Source organism: Erinaceus europaeus, chromosome 8, assembly GCF_950295315.1.
Source record: "Erinaceus europaeus chromosome 8, mEriEur2.1, whole genome shotgun sequence".
Classification (NCBI taxonomy): domain Eukaryota; kingdom Metazoa; phylum Chordata; class Mammalia; order Eulipotyphla; family Erinaceidae; genus Erinaceus; species Erinaceus europaeus.
This window is the reverse complement of record NC_080169.1, coordinates 47,595,382-47,620,143: the sequence shown is the minus strand read 5'-3', so window position 1 is coordinate 47,620,143 and position 24,762 is coordinate 47,595,382. Positions and strand designations below refer to the sequence as shown.

Genomic DNA, 24,762 nt, shown 5'->3' with positions numbered 1-24,762 from the left:
AGATGAGGTGTATAGGCACCTATCACAAGGAGATAAGAAACAGTACACATGTGACTGCAGTTGTCTTCTAAGTCACTATTTTTTCCACTAGAGTGATTTAAAATTATTATTTACTAACAAATGAAAAAAAGAAAAATTATTTACTTAGCATATTTTATGGGTACTTTTTAGAGTAAAAAAAAAAAGACCAGTGTAAAAGATACTTTTTTTTTTAAAGTGGTCATTTATTTGGCATTAGTAACAGTATATTTCTACAACTACTCAGTATATGTAATACAGAATTTGCTGAGTTTTACTATACTTTTGCTTAGTGTCTGTAACCAAATTTATCCCTAAGGCCCAGGAGAGAGAATCAGGGCCCATGAGTTACCTTATTACTATGGCAGCCTTTTGGGCTAGTGCCTGCCATTGGTTGGTAAGCACTGAATTTGACACAGCTGCTATAAAAGATACTTTGATAATTGTGACTTCTTACTGTGGTAGTTCTTGTCACATGTATTTTTTAATTTTTTACTGGGGGATTAATGTTTTATACTCCACAGTAAATAAAACACTTTGTACATGCATAATATCTCTAAACATCTTTTCTTTTTTTTTTAAATTTCTTTATTGGGGAATTAATGTTTTACATTTGACAGTAAATACAATAGTTTGTACATAACATTTCTAAGTTTTCCACATAACAATTCAAACCCTAATAGGTCCTCTGCCATCCTTTTTGGATCTGTAGTCTCCCACCCACCCACCCACCCCAGAGTCTTTTACTTTGGTGTAATACACCAACTCCAGTTCAGACTCTACTTGTGTTTTCTCTTCTGATCTTATTTTTCAACTTCTGCCTTAGAGTGAGATCATCCCAGATTTATCCTTCTGTTTCTGACTTATCTCACTTAACATGATTTTTTTCAAGCTCCATCCAAGATTGGCTGAAAACGGTGTAGTCACCATTTTTAATAGCTGAGTAGTATTCCATTGTGTATATATACCACAACTTGCTCTGCCACTCATCTGTTGTTGTACACCTGGGTTGATTATAGGTTTTGGCTATTACAAATTGTGCTTCTAAATACACATGTGTACACAGATCTTTTTAGATGGGTGTGTTGGGTTCCTTAGGCTATATCCCCAGGAGAGCAATTGCAGGATCATAGGGTAGGTCCATTTCTAGCTTTCTGAGAGTTCTCCAGACTGCTCTCCACAGAGGTTGGACCAATTTACATTCCCACCAGCAGTGTAGGAGGGTTCCTTTGACTCCACAACCTCTCTAGCATTTGATGCTGCTTACTTTCCTGATGTATGCCATTCTCACAGGAGTGAAGTGGTATCTTATTATTGTCTTTATTTGCATTTCTCTGACAATCAGAGACTTGGAGCATTTTTTCATGTGTTTCTGGGCCTTTTGGTTCTCTTCTGTGGTGAATATTCTGTCCATGTCCTCTCCCCATTTTTTGGATGGGGTTATTTGTTTTTTTGTTGTTGAGTTTGGCAAGCTCTTTATATATTTTGGTTATTAAACGCTTGTCTGATGTATGGCATGTAAAGATCTTCTCCCATTCTGTGAGAGGTCTCTTTGTTTGGATAGTGGTTTCTTTTGCTTGCAGAAGCTTTTTAATTTAATGTAGTCCCATAGGTTTATGCTTGCCATAGTCTTCTTTGTAATTGGATTCATTTAATTGAAGATGTCTTTAAAATTTATGTGGAAAAGAGTTCTACCAGTATTTTCCTCTTTTCCTCTAAGTATCTGATAAGTTCTGGTCTAACATTCAAGTCCTTGATACACTTGGAATTTACGTTTATATTTGGTGAAATATAGTGGTTCAGTTTTATTCTTCTGCATGTTTAAACCGATTTTTTCCAACACCATTTGTTGAAGAGACTGCTTTCCCCATTTAATAGTGTGGGCACATTTATCAAAGATTAGATGTCCATAAGTGTGGGGCCTCACTTCTGGGCTCTCAATTCTATTCCACTGGTCAGTGTGTCTATTCATGTTCCGGTACCAAGCAGTTTTGATGACAATGGCCCTATAATACAATTTGAGATCTGGTAGTGTGATGTCTCCAGTTCTCTTCTTTCTTATCAAGATTGTTTTGACAATCTAGGTCTTTTCTGGTTCCAGGTAAACATTTGTAGCATTTACTTTCCTAAAAAATGTGATTGGGATCTTGATGGGGATAGCATTAAATTTGTATATGCCTCTGTGTAGTATATTCATTTTGATGATGTTAATTCATCCAACCCAGGAACGTGGACTATCTTTCCACTCCTTTTTGTCTTTTTCAATTTCTTTAAGTAGTGACTCATAATTTTCAGTATACAAGTCTTCCACTTCTTTGGTTAGTTTTATTCCTAGATATTTTATTGTTTTTGTTGCTGTAGTAAAAGGAATTGATTTCTGGATTTTATCTTCTTCTTAGTGTTTGCATAGAGGAATACCACTGGCTTTTGAATGTTAATTTTGTAGCCTGATACCTTACAGTATTGCCTGATGATTTCCAAAAGCTTCTTGCTGGATTCTTTAGGTTTTTCTATGTATACTATCATGTTATCTGCAAATAGGGAGAGTTTGACTTCTTCTCTTCAATCTGTATCCCTTTAATTCCTTGCTCCTGCCTGCTTGCTATGGCAAAAACCTCCAACAATATGTTGAATAGTAGTGATGGTGGGCAGCTCTGTCTAGTACCTGATCTGTGGGGAAATGCTTCCAGTTTTTTACCATTGAGTATGATGTTGGCTATAGGTTTGCTATATATAGACTCCACTATATTCGGGGATTTTCTATTCCCATTTTTTGGAGCGTTTTGATCATAAAGGGATGTTGTATTTTGTCAAAGGCTTTCTCTGCATCTATTGATATGACCATGTAGTTTTTTTGTCTTGCTTATTGATGTGGTGGATCATGTTGATTGATTTAAGTATATTAAACCAAACTTGCATCCCTGGGATAAACCTCTTCTTGGTCATGGTGAACAGTGTTTTTATCTGGTTGGCTAGAATTTTGTTCAATATTTTCGCATCTATGTTCATCAGAGATATTGGTCTATAGTTTTCTTTTTTGGTTTTGTCCCTGTTTGTTTTTGGTATCAGAGTGATGTTGGCTTCATAGAAACTGGAAGGGAGTATTCCAGTGTCTTCAATCTTCTGGAACACTTTCAAAAGTAGAGGTATTAGTTCTTCTTGGAAGGTTTTGTACAGTTCATTTGTAAAACCATCTGGTCCAGGACTTTTATCCTTGGGAAGATTTTTGATAACTGTTTCAATTTCATTAGCTGTGATGGATGAGCCTATTCATATTATCTAGTTCCTCTTTATTTAATTTTGGAAGTTCGTAGGTATCTAGGAAATTGTGCATTTCTTCGAGGTTCTCTAGCTTGGTGGCATATAGTTGTTCATAGAAGCTTCACATGATATATTGAATTTCTGCAGTGTCTGTTGTGATAATCTCCTCTTTTATTTACGATCTGATTTATTTGGATGTTCTCCCTTTTTTGTTTTGTGAGTCTGGCTAATGGTTTGTCGATTTTGTTCACTCTTTGGAAGAACCAACATTTACTTTTGTTGATCTTTTGTGTGGTTTTCTTATTTTTGTATGGTTTTCTTATTTTCAATGTTATTTATTTCTGCCCTAACTTTATTTCTATTATTTCTAGTTATTTCTGTCCTTCTGGTTTCTTTAGTATTCCTTGTTCTTCTTCTTCTTCTAGTCTTAAAGATGTGCAATCAGGCTGTTTATTTGTGCTTTTTCTTATTTATTAATATGTGCTTGTATGACTGGCTATGAACTTCCCTCTCTTACTGCCTCAGCTGTGTCCCAAATATTTTGATAGCTTGTGTCTTCATTTTCATTGAACTCTTGAAACATTTTGATTTCTTCCTTTATTTCATTTTTGACCCAGTAGTTGTGAAGTAGTGTACTGTTGAGCTTCCACATTTTGGGATTATCACTAACTTTTGTTGATGCATGTTTTGTTTTCTGTTTCCTCTTCTGTTCTTATTTCTCAATTTCTGTCCATGAGTGAAGTCATCCCATAATTATACTTCTCTACCTGGATTATCTCAGCATGATTTCTTTAAGCTTCCTCCAAGATGAGATGAAAAAAGGTGAATTCATCATTTTAGTATTCTATTCTCTCTATATACCACTGACTCAGACACTCATCTTTTGTTGGACTCTTGGGTTCCTTCCCTGTTTTGGCTGTTACAAATTTTGCTGTTGTAAACATAGGTATACACAGATATTTTTTGGATGGATATGTTTGGTTTTTTAGGATAGATATCTAGGAGAAGAATTGCCAAGTCATAGGGTAGGTCCATTTCTAGCCTTTTTTTTTTTAATTAGGGAATTAATGGTTTGCAATCAACAATAAAATACAGTGCCATATATATATATATATATATATATATATATATGTAATATTTCTTAGTTATAGAACCTGAATACTTCCCCTTATCCCAGAGTCTTTTGGAGAAATACTTTGGTGCAATACACCAAACCCAGTCCAAGTTCTGTTTTATGTTTTCTTATTTTTCTACTTTAAAAAATTTATTATTGGTGATTTAATAATGATTGACAAGATTGTGGGATAAGGGGGTTACAATTCACATAATTCTCACCACCAGCATGCCATATCCCATCCTCTCCATTTGAATGTTCTGTATTCTTTATCCCTCTAGGATTATGGACCAAAGATTTCTAAGGAGCACAGAAGGTCTTCTTTAATTGCTTCTCCACTGGACTTGGGCACTGACAGGTTGATCCATACCTCCATACTGTTTCTGCCTTTTTCTAGTGGGGTAGGGCTCTGGGGAGGTAGGGGTTCAAAGATACATTGGAGAGGTCATCTGCCCAGGTAAGGTGGGCTAGCATCATGGAAGTATTTTTCAACTTTTGTCTATGAGTGATATCATCCCAAATTCATCCTTTTGTTTCTGGCTTATCCAGGATCACTTAACATGATTCCTTCAAGCTCCATCAAAGATAGGGTGAAGAAAGTGAAATTACCATTTTTAATAGCTGAGTAGTATTCCATTGTGTATATATACCACAACTTACTCATCTGTTGTTGGACACTTGGGTTGCATTCAGGTTTTGGTTGTTACAAAGTGTGCTGCTATGAACGTAGATATACACAGATCTTTTTGGATGGGCATGTTTGGTTCTTTAGGATATATCCAAAAGAAAGGAATTGCAGGGTCATAGGGTAGGTAGTTCCACTTCTAGCCTTCTGAGAATTCTCCAGACTGCTCTTCACAGGGGTTGGACCAATTTACATTCCTACTGGCAGTGTAGGAGGTTTCCTAATTTTGGTGATTCAGTACTTCTGGATGCTTTAGCGTTCCTTTATTCCTCTTCTGCTAAGTCTTTAAGACATGCAGTAAAGCTATTTACTTGAGCTTTTTCTTGTTCTCTAATGTGTGCTTGTATAGCTATGAGTTTCCCTCTAAGTACTACTATAGCTGTGTCATATATATTCTGATAGCTTATGTCTTCATTTTCATTTGTTTCAAGAAACTTTTGAATTTCTTGCTTGAGTGCCTCTTTGATCTAGCAGTTATTAAGTAGTATGTTGTTGACTTTCCAAGTTTTGTGACTTTTAGTATTTTTCTGTTTGCTGTTGAATGTTAGCTTTACTCCACCCTGGTCTGAGAAGATGATTTCAATGCTCTTGAATTTGTTTATACTGTCTTTGTGGTCTAAGATGTGTTCTCTCCTTGAGGATGTGCTGTGTGGATTTGAAAAGAATGTGTATTCCAATTTCTTGGGGTGAAGAACTCTGAAAATGTCCAGGAGGTATAGTCTATCCATCTCTTCAATTAATTCTCTTGTTTCTTTGTTGATTCTCTGCTTAGTTGATCTAAGTGTGAGAGTGGGGTGTTGAAGTCTCCTACTATTTTTTAGTTTATTTATTTATTTAAGAAAGGAGACATTAACAAAATCATAGGATGGGGGGTACAACTCCACACAATTCCCGCCACCCAATCTCCATATCCCATCCCCTCCCCAATAGCTTTCCCATTCTCTGTCTGAGAGCATGGACCCAGGGTCATTGTGGGTTGAGAAGGTGGAAGGTCTGTCTGGCTTCTGTAATTGCTTCCCCGCTGAACATGGGCATTAACTGGTCGATCCATATTCCCAGTCTGCCTCTCTCATTCCCTAGTAGGGTGGGTCTCTGGGAAAGCGGAGCTCCAAGACGCATTGGTGGGGTCTTCAGTCCAGGGAAGCCTGGCTGGCATCCTGATGGCATCTGGCACCTGGTGGCTGAAAAGAGAGTTAACATACAAAGCCAAACAAATTGTTGAAGAATCATTGACCCAAAGCTTCGAATAGTGGAGATGAAGTATTGGGGGGTACTCACTGCAAACTCTAGTGTACTACTACTTTTATATATATTTGCCCTAGTTTATGGATATGTGTGAACATATGCTCTATCTCCTGGAACCTGGTGTATATCTAGGTTTTGGGACTTTGTTAGGAAGTGACCCACCTGGGATGGAATTAGAGAATACTATGAAAGGAAAGATCTTACCCAAGTGATGAAGCTGAACAGGTTGTCATTCCACACCTGAAGTTTCTGGACACAGTCTGAAGTGAAGCATGCTGGAGTGGCACTCGTTGTGTTGATTATGTTGCGATCAGTGGATATAATATTATTTGATAAGGATTGGGAGAAGCATACGGGAAAGTGGTCCCTACCCTAGGGTCCCAGGACTGGGGGAAGTTTAGGCTCTATAGTGGAAATGTGAGGTTCCTGCTGTCTTAAGGTTCAAGAAGACAATGGATAGTTATTGTTATCATCACATTATTTGGTAATTGGGTTAACTTTGAAAAGTCCCTTTGTTAGACATAAATCAATTTTTCCCCCTCATATTATTTAAATAGTGATTTATATGATGACAATTTAATAGATGTGTACATAAACACCATTCCCACCACCAAAAGATTGTGTCCCATGCCACCCACCCACTCCCACCCCCACCCCCGCTGGCCCAGGAAGCCTCATGTCCACCCTCCCACTCACCACAGGGTTTTTCCTTTGGTGCCCTACTTCCAATTTGGTCAGATCCTGCTTTTAGTTTCCCTTTCTGATCTTCTTTCTCAACTTCTGTTGATGAGTGGGATCATCCCATACTCATCTTTATCTTTCTGACTTAACTCACTTAACATTATTCCTTCTAGCTCTGACCAAGATGGGTCAGAGAAGTTGAGTTCATTGTTCTTAGTAGCTGCATAGTATTCCATTGTGTATATATATCACAGCTTTCTCAACCACTCATCTGTTGTTGGGCCCCTGGGTTGCTTCCAGGTTTTAGCTATTATGAATTGTGCTGCTATGAACATAGGAGTACACACTTCTTTTTGGTTGGGTGTTATGGAGTCCTTGGGGTATATCCCCAGGAGAGGAATTACTGGGTTATATGGAAGGTCTATGTCTAGCCTTGTGAGAGTTCTCCAGACAGCTCTCCACAGAGCCTGGACCAATTTAGATTCCTACCAGCAGTGCAAATGGGTTCCTCTGTCCTCACAGCCTCTCTAGCATTTGTTGCTGCTGTCCTTTTTGATGTATGCCATTCTCACAGGAGTGAGGTGGTATCTCACTGTTGTCTTAATTTGCATTTCTCTGACAATCAGTGACCTGGAGCAGTTTTTCATATGTTTGTTAGCCTTTTGGATCTCCTCTGGAGTGAATGTTCTGTTTATATCCTCTACTCATTTTTGGAATGGGTCATTTGCTTTTTTGGTGCTAAGTTTGCTGAGCTCTTGGTATATTTTGGCGATTCGTCTCTTGTCTGATATATGGCATGTGAAGATCTTCTCCCATTCTGTGAGGGGTCTCTTTGTTTGTTTAATAGTTTCTTTGGCTGTGCAGAAGCTTTTCAATTTGATATAGTCCCATTTGTTTGTTTTTGCTTTAGCCTTCCTTGCAATTGGGTTTGTTTCATCAAAGATGTACTTGAGTTTTAGGTGAGAAAGTGTTTTACCAATGTTTTCCTCTAAGTATGTGATTGTTTCTGGTCTGACATCCAGGACTTTAATCTATTTGGAGTGTATTTTTGTTTCTGGTGAGATAAAGTGGTTCAGTTTCATTCTTCTGCATGTTACAACCCACTTTCCCCAGCACCACTTATTGAAGAGAGCCTCCTTCCTCCATTTAATACTTTGGGCCCCCTTATCAAAGATTAGATGTTCATATGTGTGGGAGTTTAGTTCTGGGCTTTCAATTCTGTTCCACTGGTCTGTGTGCCTATTTTTGTTCCAGTACCATGCTGTTTTGATGATGATGGCTTTATAATGTAGTTTGATGTGTGGGAGTGTGATGCCTCTGTTTCTGTTTCTTCTCCTCAAGATGGTTTTGGCAATTCTAGGTGTTTTCTGGTTCCAGATAAATTATTGTAGTTTTTTTTTTCTATTCTCTTAAAGAAGCTTGGTGGAACTTTGATGGGTATTGCATTAAATTTGTATATGGCTCTGGGGAGATCATTCATTTTGATGATATTTATTCTTCCGATCCATGAGCATGGGATGTCTTTCTATTTCTTGGTATCAGTTTCTATTTCCTTGAATAGTGACTCATAGTTTTCAGTATACAAGTCTTTCACTTCTTTGGTCAGCTTTACTCCTAGGTATTTTATTGATTTTTGCTGCAAGAGTGAATGGGAGTGATTTCTAATGTCTTCTTCTTCAGATTTAGTGTTTGCATAAAGAAATGCCACTGAGTTTTGTACATTGATTTTGTAGCCTGATACCTTGCTATATTGCCTAATAACTTCCAGTAGTTTTCTGCTGGATTCTTTAGGTTTTTCTATGTATACTATCATATCATCTGCAAATAGTGAGAGCTAGACTTCTTCCCTTCCAATCGATATTCCTTTGATTTATTTCTCTTGCCTGATTGCTCTGGCAAGAACTTCAAATACAATGTTGAAGAGTAATGGTGACAGTGAACAGCCCTGTCTAGTCCCCAATCTGAGGGGACTTTCAGCTTCTGTCCATTGAATATGATGTTGGCTGTAGGTTTGCTGTATATAGATTCCACTATCTTGAGGAATTTCCCATCTGTTCCCATTTTTTGTAGAGTTTTGAGCATGAATGGGTGTTGGATTTTGTCAAAGGCTTTCTCTGCATCTATTGAGATAATCATGTGGTTTTTGGCTTTGCTTTTATTGATGTGGTGAATGACATTGATTGATTTACGGATGTTGAACCAACCTTGCATTAGTGGGATAAATCCCACTTGGTCATGATGAACAATCTTTTTGCTATGCTGCTGTATCTGGTTGGCCAAGATCTTGTTTAATATTTTGGCATCTGTATTCATCAGTGATACTGGTCTGTAGCTTTCCCTTTTTGTTGTGTTCCTATCTGCTTTTGGTATCAGGGTGATATTGGCTTCATAGAAGGTGGAAGGGAGTATTCTTGTTTCTTCAATCTTATGGAAAAGCTTTAGAAGTATCGGTACTAACTGTTTCCTGAAGGTTTTGTAGAATTCGTTTGTGAAGCCATCTGGTCCAGGACTTTTTTTGTTGGGGAGATTCTTAATAACGGTTTTGATTTCTTGGTCTGTGATTGGTGCATTTAGATGTTGGTATCCTTTTGGATTCTGCTTCTAAAAACCCTTCTGTTTCATTGGTTTGATCCCCCCTGCTTAACACTGTATTCTATTTGCATAGCCACTGTTGACTGAGCCCCCTCCCTGCCTCCAGGACATTGGTTTAATCCTCACTGGTTCGCGCTTTTTCTTTCTCTCTGCCCCCTATTCTACATACATCCTTTTCAGACCTGACTCTTCTGCCTCAGGAGAGATAAGGACAAGATTGTGATTAGAGATAGATTAGATTGTGCTGCGTTCCACATGAATAAAGACTGAACTGCGTACCACTCAGCCATGAGTCTCTGGTCGTCTCTGTCTCCCACCCGTGAAGCTCAGCCCGACATTTAGGTGTTGTAGTTCTTCTTGGTTCAGTTTTGGAAGGACATATGTTCCTAGGAATTTTTCCATTTATTCCAGATTCTCTAGTGGCATATGGTTCTTCATAGAAGTTTCTCATGATTTTCTGGATTTCTGTGGTGTAAGTTGTGATATCTCCTCTATCCTTTACAATTCTATTAATTTGAGTCTTTTCCCTTTGTTGTTTAGTGAGTGTGGCTAGGGGATGGTCAATTTTGTTTAATCTTTTAAAAAACCAACATTTGGCTTCATTGATCTTCTGTATGGTTCTCTTATTTTTGATGTTGTTTATTTCTGCTCTAATTTTAGTGATTTCTGTCATTCCAGTTGCTTTAGGGTTCCTTTGTTCCTCTTCCTCTAAGTCCTTGAGGTGTGCAGAACGTTGTTTATTTGAGCTTTTTCTTGTTGTTTAATATGTGATTGTGTGGCTATGAGTTTCCCTTTTAATACTGCTTTAGCTGTGTCCCAAATATTTTGATAGGTTTTGTCTTCATTTTCATTTGTTCCCTGGAACATTTGAATTTCTTGCTTGAGTGACTCTCTGACCCAGTGTTTGTTAAGCAGTATGTTGTTTAGTTTTCAAATTCTGTGTCTTTTAATAATTTTCTGTTTGTTGTTAAATGTTAGTTTTACTCCACTGTGGTCTGAGAAGATACTTGGGATGATTTCAATGCTCTTGAATGTATTGATGCTGTCTTTGTGGCCTAACATGTGGTCTATCCTTCAGTATGTGTTGTGTGGATTTGAGAAGAATGTGTATTCCAGTTTTTGGCGGTTAGGGCTCTGAATATGTCCAGGATGTCTAGTGTGTCCATCTCTTTATTTAATTCTCTTGTTTCTTTGTTGATTCTTTGCTTTGTTGATCTAAGTGTGAGAGTGGGGTGTTAAAATCTCCCACTGTTATTGTATTACTATTGATGTATTTTTGAAGTTCTTTCAGTAGGTGCTTGATGTGTTTAGATGGTCCCTCATTGGGTGCATAGATGTTAATAACTGTTAAGTCTTCTTGGCTGATTGATCCTCTAATAATTATGTAATGTCCTTGCCTATCTTTTATTACCTTTTATTACTCTGTGCCTTTTGATGGGTGAGTTTAAGCCATTGACATTTATTGATATTATGGATTTAATATATTGTAGTGCCATTGTTCAATGATTTTTGATTTACTCTGATATATGGCAAGTATTATACTGAAGTTCTTGTTTATAAAAGTTCTTTTAGAACCTCTTTCAGGGCCCGTTTGGTGATGGTTGCTTCCTTTAACTGTTGTTTGTCTAAGAAGGTTTTGATTCCACCATCTAGTTTGAATGAAAGTCTAGCAGGATATATTATCCTTGGTTGAAACCCCTTTTCACTCAGGGCTCGATAGATATCTTGCCATTCTCTTCTGGCTTTTAGAGTTTGAGTGGAGAAGTCTGCTGATAGTCTTTTGGGTTTTCCCCTGTATATGACTTTTTATTTTCTGTTTGCAGCCTTTAGGATCCTTTCTTTATCCTTACTTCTATTCATTGTGACTATGATGTGTCTTGGTGTCTTCAGGTCTGGGTTGATTCTGTTTGGAACTCTGTGGGCCTCTTGAATCTTGATGTCCTTTGTGTTATTCAGGTCTGGGAAGTTTTCTTCTATAATTTCCTCTAGAATATTTCCTTCCCCTTCCTCTCTTCCTCTGGCAGGCCAATTATATGAATGTTACTTCTTTTGAGATCATCCCATATGTCTCTGTTGTTGCTTTCAGTGTCTTTCAATCTCTTTTTGAACTCTTTCACCTCTTTCTTAGTTTTCTCTAGCTCATCCTCTGTCTGACTAATTCTGTTTTCTGCTTCTGTTAGTCTGCTTTCCCATCCCTCAGCTGCTTTCTTCAGCTCAGCTATTTCAGCTTTCAGTTCTCTAATTGCCTCAAGTTAATCATTATTTTCCTTGAGGGTCTCATCTGTTGTTTCTCTAATACTGCCATTCCTTTCCTCCAAAGTTGTTTTCATTTCTGTGATTAATAAGTTTATTATTGCTTGCATACTTTTCTTATCTATGGTTACTTCTGGCTGATTTTTAGTTTCTTCTGGGCTCTTGTCTTCATTCATTGGAGTAGCAGTTTTATTTGCTCTTGATCTACCCATTTTTTGGATTAATGTGTTTCTTATTTTTATGTTCTTATTTTTATGTTGTTCTTCAATTGTGTTTTGAGTACAGGCAATACTAAATACCTTTATGACAAATGCAATCACCAAGCTCACAAATTACAATAGCAACTGAAGCAAGGATTGAAGTAGTTTAACCACTACCAGTTAGCCAAACAGTGTGTCCAGTCCATGAAAAAATAGCAAGCAAGTCCAAGTGAATAAGAAAGAGAAAGTAAAAAACGGATAGCAAGAATAGACAATTATGCTAATCTACTAGCCACTGTATATTCTAGGGGTAGCAAGAGGAGAAAGGGAAGTAGACCAGAGATACACACTCAGAGTCTACTCTGAGTCAGATTTCTTCCCCAAAATAATTCACAAATGAGTATCAGTGAATTCAGAAAGCCGAAGAAGGAGGAAGGAAGACATGATAAAAAACAGATCAGAAAAAGAACTGTAATAAAGGAGTAGTGAAAGGAAAGTTTTTTAAATTAATTAATTATTTTTTATTTTATTTTTTAATTACCTAGGAGGAGGGAGAAGGGGAGAGTGGGTATAGGAGGTAGGAGTAGTGAAACAAGTTCATCTCGCAATGGATAAGACAATTAGTCCCCTACCAATGGAAAATACACTAAATGTTAATTCTGGTCAACCTGAAGGAGGGGGGAAAGGGATACACCTATATATAATCTTAATAGTAAAATAGAGCAGGGTAAAAAAACCTGTCCTGTCTTCAGCTTGGATGGCACCAGATTGCCTCAAGCCACCTGAGCAGAGGCAGCTGATTGTTAAGAAAGTAAAACAAACAAACAAAAAACCAAAAACCAACCAACCAAAAAAAAAAAAACACCTCAGGGTAGTCTTTTCCTTTTGTAGGTCCTATTGGCCACTTAGACAGAAAGAAAAAGGGCCAATGGTTTCAGAAAGGAATAGGATTGAAATGAAACCCCTGTTGGGCCAGGAATCTTGGTAAAAAAAAAAGCTCAGTAGGCGAGCCTGCTAGGAGCAATTCTCTGGCACAACTCTCAGGGTCTGATTTGGGGGGGGGGAGGGGTGTGCTTTGGAAATAATAAAAAAATTTTTTCCTTTCTTTTTTCTCTATATTCTAACCCAAACTGCGCTATATTCGCCCCCTTGGTGTCACAGCTAGGACCCTGAATTTACTGTCCTGCTGAAGGCAAAAAATCCGACTGTTTCCAGCAGATGTTTTCGGAACTCAGGCCAGTAGCTACTTATCAGTCATCATCTTGGCTCCGCTTCTCCTGAAGTCTCCTACTTTTTCTGTATTTCTGTTGATGTATTTTTGTAGCTCTTTTAGTAAATGTTTAATCTTTTTAGGTGGGCTCTTATTGGTTGCATAGATATTAATAATTGTGAAGTCTTGTCTGATTGATCCTCTGATGATTATTTAATGAACTTGCCTATCTTTTATTACTTTATTTAATTTAAAGCCTATTGTGTCAGAGATGTGAATGGCTGTTCCTGCCCCTTTTTTATGGTCCATTAGCCTGTATGATAGTTTTCCATCCTTTCACTTTAAGTCTGTTTTTGTCTTGTTGGGTTTGGTGGGATTCTTGCAAGCAGCATATGCTTGTGTTATGTTTTCTGATCCATCCTCCTACTCTGTGCCTTTTAATGGGTGAGTTTAAGCCTTTGACATTAATTGACATTAGAGATTTAAGGCGTTGCAGTACCATATTCCACATTTTTTCTTTCTATGATATATGGCAAGTATTTTGGTGATGTTCTTGTTTATAGGAGGTCTTCTGGAACTTCTTTCAGGACAGGCTTGGTGATAGTTGCCTCCTTAAACTGTTGCTTGTCTGAGAAGGTTTTTATCCCTCCAGCTAGTCTAAATGAAAGTCTAGCTGGATATAGTATCCTTGGTTGAAATCCTTTTTCATTGAGGGCTTTTAGTGTTTGAGTGGAGAAGTCTGATGACAGTCTTATGAATTTTCCTCTGTATGTGACTTTTCGTTTTTCTCTTGCAGCCTTTAGTATCCTTTCTTTATCCTTGCTTCTTTTCACTGTAACTTTGATGTGTCTTGGTGTCTTCAGGTCTGGGTTGATTCTGTTTGGGACTATTGGGCCTCTTGAATCTTAAAGTCCTTCCTGTTGTTTAGAGCCAGGAAGTTTTCTTCTATTGTTTCCTCTAGGATATTTAATTCCCCTTCCTTTCTTTCTTCCTCTGGTAGGCCAATTATTTGAATATTATTTCTTTTGAGATTAACCCATATGTCTCTTTTGTTGTTTTCAATGTCTCTCAATCTCTCTCTCTTTTTTAGCTCTTTTACCTCCTTCTTAGTATTCTCTAGCTCATCCTCTCTGGCTAATTCTATGTTCTGCCTCTGTTAACCTGCTTTTCCTTCCCTCAGCTTCTTTCTTTAGTTCCGTTATAGTATTAGCTTGTTCTGCTAGTTGTCCTTTCAGTTCTCTAATTACCACAAGATAGCTGGTATTTTCCTTGAGGATCTCATCTGTTGTTTCCCTATTTCTGATAGCCCTTTACTCAATAGATGCCCTCATTTCTGTAACTAATATTTTCATTACTGTTTGGTAGTTCTCTTATCTATAATTGCTTCTCACTTATTTGGAGGTTCTTCTGGGGTCCTGTCCCAATTCATCATGCTAGCAGTTTAATTTGCTCTGGATTTGACCTTTTTTTTTTTTTTAGTTGGTGTGGTTTGTATTTTTCTGTCCTGTCACTCTACATTTGTGTTGTGTGAGTATAGGCCACATTAGAGTCTTTTATCAAATGAATTCACAAACCTCATAAAGTATACTAGCAGCTGAAGCAAAGATTAATGCAGTTCAACCAAAACCAGATAGTCAAGCAACATCTCTACTCTAAAAACAAGACCCAACAATACAAAGGGAAAGGAAAGGATAAAAAATAAAACAAAAAAAGGAAGGAAAAATAAGAATAGACATGTATGACAATAAGCTGTCAACTATAAATTCTATAATCAGTGGGAATAGAGAGAGAAGGAAAGAGGCAAGAGACACAGGATTGGGGGGGAGAAGAAGAAAGAATCTACTCTCAGTTAGACTTCTTGTACATGATAATTCTTTTACAGTAAATTCCAGTGCTAGTGAATAAAAAATAAAGGAAAGAAAAAGCAGTGAAAGGAAAGAAATTTTTCAGATTAGCTTTAAGGAAAGAAAAAGAGAAGTAGAGAAGAGAGAGAGAGAGAGAGAGAGAGAGAGAGAGATATCCTATCCAGAATGTGTAGTACACCCAATCACCTATCAATGGAAGAAGCAACAGTGGATACTTTTGCCTAAGTTGGAGAGGAGGGAAAAGAGACAAGCACAAGTAATAATGATAATAGAATAAAATTAAATACAATTCCATAACAGTTAGTCTGCAGATTGAACCAGTACAGATCTGCTCTACAATGCTTCATTTCTTTCCTAAAATAAGCAAGTATAAGAGGTATCTATCAGGCAAACTAAAGCATTAGCAGAAAAACACAGGTACCTTACCCCAGGCAATACTGAGGTCCGGATTGGTCAGGTATTCTGTCAGTCAGATAGAGTTTCTGCTACCTTCAATGTCTTTTGAATGACACACATTTGAAAGACACCCCTTCTGATCCAGGAATCTTGCTAAAGAAATTCCCTCCACAGGAGTCCCACCAGGAGTAGAGGGTGTGGGGGTTGGGAACTAGCAAAACAGAAAACTCTCAGCCATTCTCCGTTTCCTTTGTTACTCTTCAACCTCTGTTTGCCAGCCCAAATATGAATTATAGGACTCTTCTTTAGTTCTTGTCTGCCCACCCAGTCACCCCTATCCCACTACTGATGCAGAATTCCTAACCTCATTGGAACTTCCCAGTTTTGAAGGAGCCTCATTGGAGAGCTCAGATCATGCATTGTCTCAGAATCACTATGCCATCTTAGCACTGCCCCTCAACTCTTTTACTTTTTGAGTGGATAAAAAGACTTGTTTTTTACTCCTGTAAATATTATTTACATCTCCAATTTTGCCACCAACTTCAGCCAAATTTATAGGTTTTGATTTAATGAAAAGTGTCTATAAATAACTTTCATGTTTTTAGAATTTAGCCTTTCCTACAGAACTCACATCTTGAATTAAACCCAGCTGACATAGCACAAAAGTGTTGGAGGCAGAATCATAGATTTTATTCTGTCTGAGCATTTTTTCATTCTGTGGAATATCATACAGATGAAGATCCTGTGTGCTTGGCCAGTTCTTGTTTTTGACTGTCAGTTATTCAAATTTCTTTGTGTTTGCTGAATCTTTAGTGTCCCACATTATTTGTAGTACTCTTTCACCCTTTTTCAATTTTCCTTATTATTACTTAAAACTCTTTCTTAGTGATTATTAATGGCAAGATAAATGTAAATGTTCTTGATATAGGAACTCATCTCCATATCATTCAGAGCCAAAAAAAAATAGACCTTTACATTTTACATGGTATGTAAATATTGGGGACAGTGACTTCACTGTTTATGGGGGAATAACTGATCTTCGTTAGAATGACTTTGTTTTTCTTTCTACTAGACTAATTAAACAAAAATTATTTTAAGGTAGAGGCAGAGACACACACACACACTATAGCATAGAAGCCAAATTCAGTGTGGTAAGGCCTGGTAAGAAATCTGGGTTGAACACATGGTAAAGCAGTGCATTGTTCAAGGAGCCATTTTGCCATCCCCCTATTAAACTAATTTTGTTTCAGGTAATAGATTTAATTTTTGTCTCATATTCTTTTTTCTGATGATTTAAAAGTCAAATACTGTTTATACTTTAAACTATTCAAGAGTATTGTCAAGGTAAAAGTTTTAATTTTCTTCACTCTTTGGTATTTTATAAGCACACATATATTAGAACTAGGATTTGTTTTATGTTGGGCTAGCAACACAAAGAGAGAGAGAGGGAGAGGGAGAGAGAGAGAGAGAGATGTGACTCTGGAACCAAGCTCATGGCAGCAGGCAATACAAATCTTTATTCATCCAAACACCCCAGAGTTGGGCCGTAGCACAACTGGTTAAGCCACATGGTGCAAAACCGCAATGGCCGGAGTCAGCCTCCTGGTATGCCTGCACACGCTTCTTAACCTGGACTACGGAAGAGACAAGACAGATACGGAAGTGGCTTGACAATACCATACATGGTTAGGAAAGGGGTGGAGAAAGGCAAAAGGGGCCGAAATAGTATGGACCTCCCCAGCAACTGTTGCCAGGGGTTCAACTGGTAGGATTAGCAATACCCTGTGGGGAATTAGGAAGGAGACCTTTAGTCATTTGTAAGACAAAGCAGAAGATTGATATGTAGATAATAAAAGGAATGCAGGGTGGAGCAGGCTTAATGTTTTAAGGAATGCTGGGCTCCTGGAGGCAGGAAAATGCAGAGTGTTTTGTGAGGCAGGGAAGTCTGATATGGCGGGCAACCTTTTGAAAAAAGTTCCTGTGTCCCCCCCTTGTTCAACCTCTCTGTAGAGAGAGAGACTAACAAGATGGACTCACCTCTCAGGTCAAGCCCTGCCAGGCTCCACCACATCCCCACAATTTCCGTACAGTTTTATTTTTACTTGCATTAAAATAGGAAAACAATTAAGTTGTTTAAAAATAGTCGCAACAGACTGAGCTAAATAGGAGGACTGGAAAGTTTCACTTTAGAAACTCCATGAATCCCTCGGTGGTCTATGGATATGATGTTTCAGTCTGTAAGGTCATTTTAGGAAAAGATGTAGTTCTAAGTTTAGGATCAGAAGACTGCTTCCTTCCTCCAGGATTTTCACATTTAGCTCAAAGCTATATTAAGTGAAGGCAGCTATATTTTTTAATTCTACATGTTTGGGAAACCACAACTTTTGTGGTTTGTGCTCTGTAATCTTGCTCATATAATGACTTACAGATATTTCACAATTTGGTAAAGAATGTTGAATGAGAGAGAGGATAATATGCATGCTTTGACCTCTAAGCTGAGCTTTGGGTTATAAATAATGCTGTTTACATAAGTGGAAATCAGATTTTTATTTATTTATGGTCACATTGTATTTAAAAAATTTTATTTAAGAAGTTCCAAAATAAAGTAAAAATTAATGGCTTTCTTTTTACAAGGTGATATTTTGCCCATTCATATAGAGATGCTTGTTGAAACAGCTAATCCCTTGAGCAATGGAAATCCCTAGATCCACAAAATTTCAATAAGAAAAAAAATCGTGTTTTTATAGTCCAATAGCAATTGTAGTCAGTGTTTTTATAGTCCAATAGCAATTGTAGTCAGAAAAAAACATCTTTAATAAGAAAAACAATCTATAGACATTTGATCAGTATTTCAGTTACATATCAGGCATTTCAATAAACATGTCCTATATTCTTAGAAAGTCATGAAAGTATATAATGTAAACTGTTATGCTCTTTGGATATATAGTTTTTTGTTTGTTTGTTTGTTTTTAAAAAGAACCCTATAGTTTCTACCCTAATTGTGGGGAAGAGAGTCCTGAACATTCTTGGAAAGATGAAGTTGTAGTCAATAACTTAAAACTTTGGAGCATAACTAAGTTTGGGTGACTTAAGTTGGGGTGTATTGTGATAGTTTTTTTTTTTTTTTACATTTTATAAACAAAAATAGCAGGGGCCATGTGGTGGCACACCTGGTTGAGTGCACACGTTACAATGTGCAAAGACCTGGATTAAAGTCCCAGGTCCCTGCCTGCAGGGGGGGAAAGCTTTGAGAGTGGTGAAGCACCATTGCAGGTGTCTCTGGGTCTCTCTTCATCTCTATCTCCCTCTTCCCTCTCAATTTCTAATTGTCTCTATCCAATAAATAAAGATAATAAAAGTTTTTACATCTTCAGTTAGTGATACTTGGAACTGAACTGCCTGATTCTTTTGTTTGCTTAAGAATTTTTCAGTTTACTCCCTTTGATTTATAAAGTTGCATTTTGTTAGAGGTAAAGTATTTATATTTCTGAATCTCCCTCTTCACTGAAATGTTCTGGTTTTTTTTTTTTTTTTCTTTCCCTGATTCATAGCTGAACTTTATCTTCTGTCTTCCATGTACTGCTTGGTGGTGCTTTTAGAGATGTATATTTAGGAGACTCATTAAGATGATTAGTGGAGCAAGTATAGATAGGTTTTTATTTACATTTACTTTCTTCTCTGTTTATCAGTTAGTTGCTTTATAGTATCTGTACAATATTGTATCCATATTTTTGCAGTTGTAAGTCTTCTAATAGTTTTTTCATGATAAACCATTTATCCATGTCTTGGTCCTCCTGCTCTCAGAGGATACTTTGGTGTGTTTATTTTCTGTCATCTTCCTTTGACTTTTCTATTTCTGCTTTTTTTTTTTGCCATCAACTAAATTCTCTTTGCTATTTCTGTCTTCTCGTCTTTTGTGAATTTTCACTACAAGAGGAGGAGGTCATAATTTGTTAAAACTAGAACTGAAATGCAGGCAGAAGAGGTATATGGAAATAGTACAAAACGTAAGGACCTGCTCAAGGATACTGGTTTAAGCTCCGGCTTCCCACATGCAGGGTGGTCACTTTGCAAGCAGCGAAGCGGGTCTGCAGGTGTCTTTCTCTTTCCCTCTCTATCTTCTCCTTCCCTCTCAATTTCTCTCTGACCTATGAAAAAAAAATTGAAAAAATGGCCATCAGGAGCAGTGGATTCATAGTGCAGGCACTGAGAGCCCCAGTGATAACCCAGGTCGGGGGGAGAGTGGACTTTTATGTAAGGAATCTCAAGTTGGAGAAATTAATTATTAATTAATTAACAATTATTATAAATTAATTATCAATTAAATAAAATTATTTAAAATTAATTACTAATTATCTACCTCCCTTTCCTGTGATTTTTTTTTCTTTTTGTGATTGAAAGGTAGATTCTATAGTATAACTTGATCTAGTTATACTATAGAATAATAGTATAATAATATATAGTTATACTATATCTGAGTTATATCTAGCTCAGTAGGATCAGTACATTAGTAATAGTTTCTTTCAGATTTTAAAACTTTAAATCTCTATTATCCAACCCATAAATTGCTAATATAATTGATATTCTTTCTTAACACTTGGATTTCCTGTACTTCCAAACTGACTTTCAAAGAAAGCAAGTAGTATAGTTAGTATAATTTTACTATTATATATGTATATATGTTGTTTGGTTTAATTTAATTTATTTTTATAGTCAAGGCCTCCTTGCACCACTCCTGGGCTGCTTTTTCATTCAGATAGAGACATGAACAGAGAGATAAAGATAGAGAAGCAGAGAAAGACAGAGATAGAAAGAGACAGACAGACAGACACCACAGTACCATAGCTGGCCACAGTGCCACGGCACTCCCAATATTTCTGGGATTAGCACCTGAGCCAAGTGCATGGCAGGGCTGGAGTCCTACCCAGAGAGCTATTACACTTATGAGATTTTGTTTATTAAACATGATGTTTTATTTATTTATAAATAAATTGAGCAGGAAGGGGGAGCTGAAGAGGGAGAGAGACGCCTGCAGGACTGTTTCGACATTCCTGAAGCTTTCCTCCCTGCAGGTGGAGACTGGGATTTGAACCCGGTTCCTTGTACACTGTAATGTCTTTGATCAACCAGGTGTGCAACCCAGCCCCCTTAAATGTGATATTTTATTTATGAATCATGGTAGAGATTTTGGTTTGGGATGCATGAAAACTGACTTTTTGTTATATTAACTGGTTGTTGGATATTCTTTTTTTCTCTAGTACTGAAACTAGCTATTTTCATAAAAGTTTGATTCTCTGTATTTTTCCTGATGCTTTTTAAACTTGTAAAATATTTTCATGTGAATAGCCCTCGAGGATGAAAATAAGAGAAATATTTCTTCCAAGATCAGTTAGGTTCAGGGTGGTATGGCCGGAGATGCTGGCAGAGAAATATTTCTTAATGTATTAAACAAATACTTGAAAATAATTTATTTTAGGAGTCTTCCCTTAGCTTAAATCTCTCCTCTGCCCTCCCTCCTCCCTTTCTTTCCTTTCTATCATCATCACCCAGACTTTTCTTCCTTGAGCCTACTTTTTCTCAGAGACAGGGAAAGTGAAAAACACCACAATGCCAAATCTTCCCCCCAGTGCCATGGGGTCCCATGTATGGTAAAGCAGCTGCCCTCCTAGGTGAACTTTCTATTAGCCCTAAATGTTATTTTTGTTGACCTCTATTTTAGTCTCTGAAATATGTTCCTGTGAGTAAAATTTGATACTAAGTTAAGTTGCTCCTCCTGTGTTCACCTTACCAGACCTCTTTCTCTTTTGCAAAGCAATTTTGAAGGAGGGTGGTGGGTAGATAACATAATGGTTATGCAAACAGACTCTTATGCCTGAGGCTCCGAAGTTCCAGGTTCAGTCTCCCACATCTACATTAGCCAGAGCTGAACAGTGCTCTGGTTGAAAGAAAGAAAGGAAGGAAGAAAGGAAGAAGGAAGGAAAGAAGGAAAAAAAAGGAAGAAAGAGAGGAATTTTGAGGAACAAGGCAAGTATTTTGTGTACTGAAAAACAGTTGTTCCCATGCTCATGTATATATCTTTATTGTTCTAGCTGCAATGACAAATAGAGGGGGGTGGGGAAACTCTTGGTTTGTACTTTCATTTACTCCCATTATAATATTAATATATTACATGTTCTGTGAATTCATAAGACTGGCCACTGCACAGTTTCAGAACACCATCAGCCAGTCTTCTAGGGGTAGTATACTGAATTTACTGCTTGTTTTTGTTTTTATTTTTTGCTTAATAAGGTTTCATGGAATGACTCTATATAATTGAGTGCAAATGGGAGATACTAATGCACCATTGCACCATCCATAGAGCCCTGGTGCTGTCCATAGTATTACAATGTTGTGCCTGGGCTTGTGCCTTATACATTCCAAGATGCTTGACCTCCTAGGTAAGCTGTCTTCTGACTCCTAAACTTTTTTTTTTTCCTAATGTGGTGTCAGAACTTTGCCATGGAATAAGCCAAGAATATCCTGCACTCATAATACCACTCCTTCCTCTTTATTATTGAGGGGCAGAGTTGGAAGAAATACCAAAGTACTGTTTCATTGTTCATGCTCTCTTTTTGGTGCTATCATGTGATGCCTGGGATTTAATCCAGAGCGTCACATATAACAGTCTTCTGTTTTACTCATTAAGCTATCTATCTCTCAAGATTCATAATTTTAAAACTTTTTAATGTGAGGTATCATTTTATTACCACTCATATTTATCATGTATTAAATAAAAGGAAAAGTAAACTATCTGTTGTGTGGGTGTAATAGTAGAGAAGACAAGAAATATCTTAATAAGTATAAAACATTTTTCTAATGCAAATTGAATTCCAGAGGTCATGATTCTGATTTGTAACCACTTTGCATTCATGTGTCTACAACACAGGTGTCACTAACAGCTTGTCCTGAGGCCAAATTCCTGAGAAACATTTCTACTGTTTTCTTCTTTAAGTAGTAAGATATTTTAGTTATGAAATGCAGCCATTCCTTGGGACAGTACTCTTGAAGAGATAGTTTCATAGGGATCATGCAATCTTCTCTTTTCAACTATATATTTGTGTGACTGTGAGTTTTCCTTAATGTATGTAATTGAACCAAATGATCTTAAGAGCCTGAATGTAGAAGCAGCTAGGACAGCTCAACTGTCCACTAAATACAAAAAAAAAAAAAAAATTAGACAAAATATAAGTTAATGTCTCTCTTTTCATTACATGTTTTGTTTTTGTTTAAAATACAACAATTTTTCAAAGCTTACACTAACCCATCTGAAGGGTTAATACCAACTAGTAGGTAAAAAAATGACAGTGAAGATAACTAATTCATCTAATCTCTTTTTTCCTTTTTCTTTATTTCCTTTTTTTTTTTTTTTTTTAAATCAGAGCACTGCTCAGCTCTGGTTTATGGTTGTGTAGGGGGATTGAACCTGGGTCTTAGGAGCTTCAGGCATGCGAATCTCTTTGCATAATCATTATGCTATCTACTCTCACCCTTATTTAATCTTCTTTGTAGCTCTAGCAACTCAATATCATGACCCAAAATCACAGACAGGGGAGCTAGTTATATGGGAAGTTGAATAACTTGCCTCATCTTACATTAACAAGTGCCAGATCTGGGGTTTTAAACTACAGCTGCATGAGTTTCTCTTTAACCAGTATGTTGTACATTTTATCTTTTATTGTGAATAAGCAATTTTTTTTTTTCTTAACTCTGTTTTGGACTTAATTCATTCTATACAAGTGTTTTCTATGGTGCTGAAATCTCATCTGTGGCCCAATGAAATGAAGGTGGAGCTTCCTTAATGTCAGGCACTACAATACATACTCTGGTGCTTTTCTTATCTTTGAAGTCAAAACATCACCAGTCAGTCCCTAGAAAATAATCACATGACAGTGTAAGGGAACTCATTAATTAGTATTGAGAGGTCTTCTTTCATTACAAATGCATGATGTTTTGCCATATATTCTCTGAGTGGTATAATTATTATTTGTGTACATATTTGAGGAGTTAATAGGCAAAAATCAGTTTCTGCAGCCTTAGTACTGAAACTTACTATGTAGCAAAGATTGTATCGAGTATAGTAGTATACTTATTGACTTGTCTTTAATATTGATATGGAATGAATTTAACCATCAAATCATTGTAATTTAGAAGACTTAAGAAAATATTCTGTGGGTAGCAAATTACATTTTTAAACGATGGCACTTTTTTTCTTGACTTGAGTGACTTCCTTGGAAGCCAGAACCTTAACCATCATCAGTGTTGCTTTCCGTAAATCATTTAAGTATATTAAACGTATGCTTCATTTGGCAGTGGGATTGCCATATGTTCTCATATTGCCTGGGTGTGATTTTTGCAAAAGTGAATTTGACTTTAAAATACACATATAAAATGATTCTATTATTTAAGTGGTATGTATCTTATGATTTATAAATGTAGCAAATAGTGAAAGACCAGATATTTCGAAATTAAAAAAAAAAAAGATTGTCCTCTTTGGTTTAATCCAGAGTCCAGATTAATTTTGCCTTCAAGCTATTCTTAGTCTTAACATCTAGTGCTTTTTACAAATCAGCCAAGATATCTTTGGGCATTTAAATTCCTCTTCTGTTCAGAAATGTCATTAACTTGAAATATAAAGATGCTTTCTAAGGAAACTGGTTTGCCTATACAGATCTTTTAATGTAGTTATTTTGCGATGTGAGCTGTAAAACCCAAACATTGAGGCTGCTTTCCACAATGCCTTGTTGCCCAGACAGTGATGTCATGTTTTAAGCATGTTTGGTTTGCAAAGGTCCTGCTTTTGATCCTTTACTTGTCACTTTTTTCTCTTTTTTTATGCAGCTCCCCCTGAATTACAAAGGTACTGAAAGTAATTTGCTTCATTAAGGTCTGTTGCTGACACTGTTGTATTTCATTCCTTATTCTTCTTTTAGCCTCCTTCATTAAGACCTTATTCAAATTTGGATCATGGTTGCACTGAGACATCCATGCCATTATCTTCTAAATAGCAATTACATATTCAAAAACAACAACTTCTTCTCAACTGTCTGTAACTTAACATTTTACATAGATTCAAGTGGAAATTAAGAATAAAACGAATCTTTTCTTTGTGATTTACAACCCTTCCTTTTCACCCTTGATTTACTAGTTGATGTTGAATAAACTACTTGTAGATGAAGGAAGACAAAATTATTGATTGTTTAACT

At 36.8% G+C, this 24,762-nt stretch overlaps 1 protein-coding gene and 1 non-coding gene across 3 annotated transcripts in view; one reads left to right on the top strand and one right to left on the bottom strand.

Annotated features, from left to right (window-relative positions):
* Window positions 1–24,762, top strand: part of UMAD1 (UBAP1-MVB12-associated (UMA) domain containing 1) — a 272,473-nt gene that overhangs the window by 52,347 nt on the left and 195,364 nt on the right. The window lies entirely within an intron of this gene.
* On the bottom strand, window positions 309–442 carry LOC132540085 (small nucleolar RNA SNORA5). The gene has a single exon (XR_009551349.1). It is a non-coding gene; the product is annotated as a small nucleolar RNA SNORA5 (small nucleolar RNA).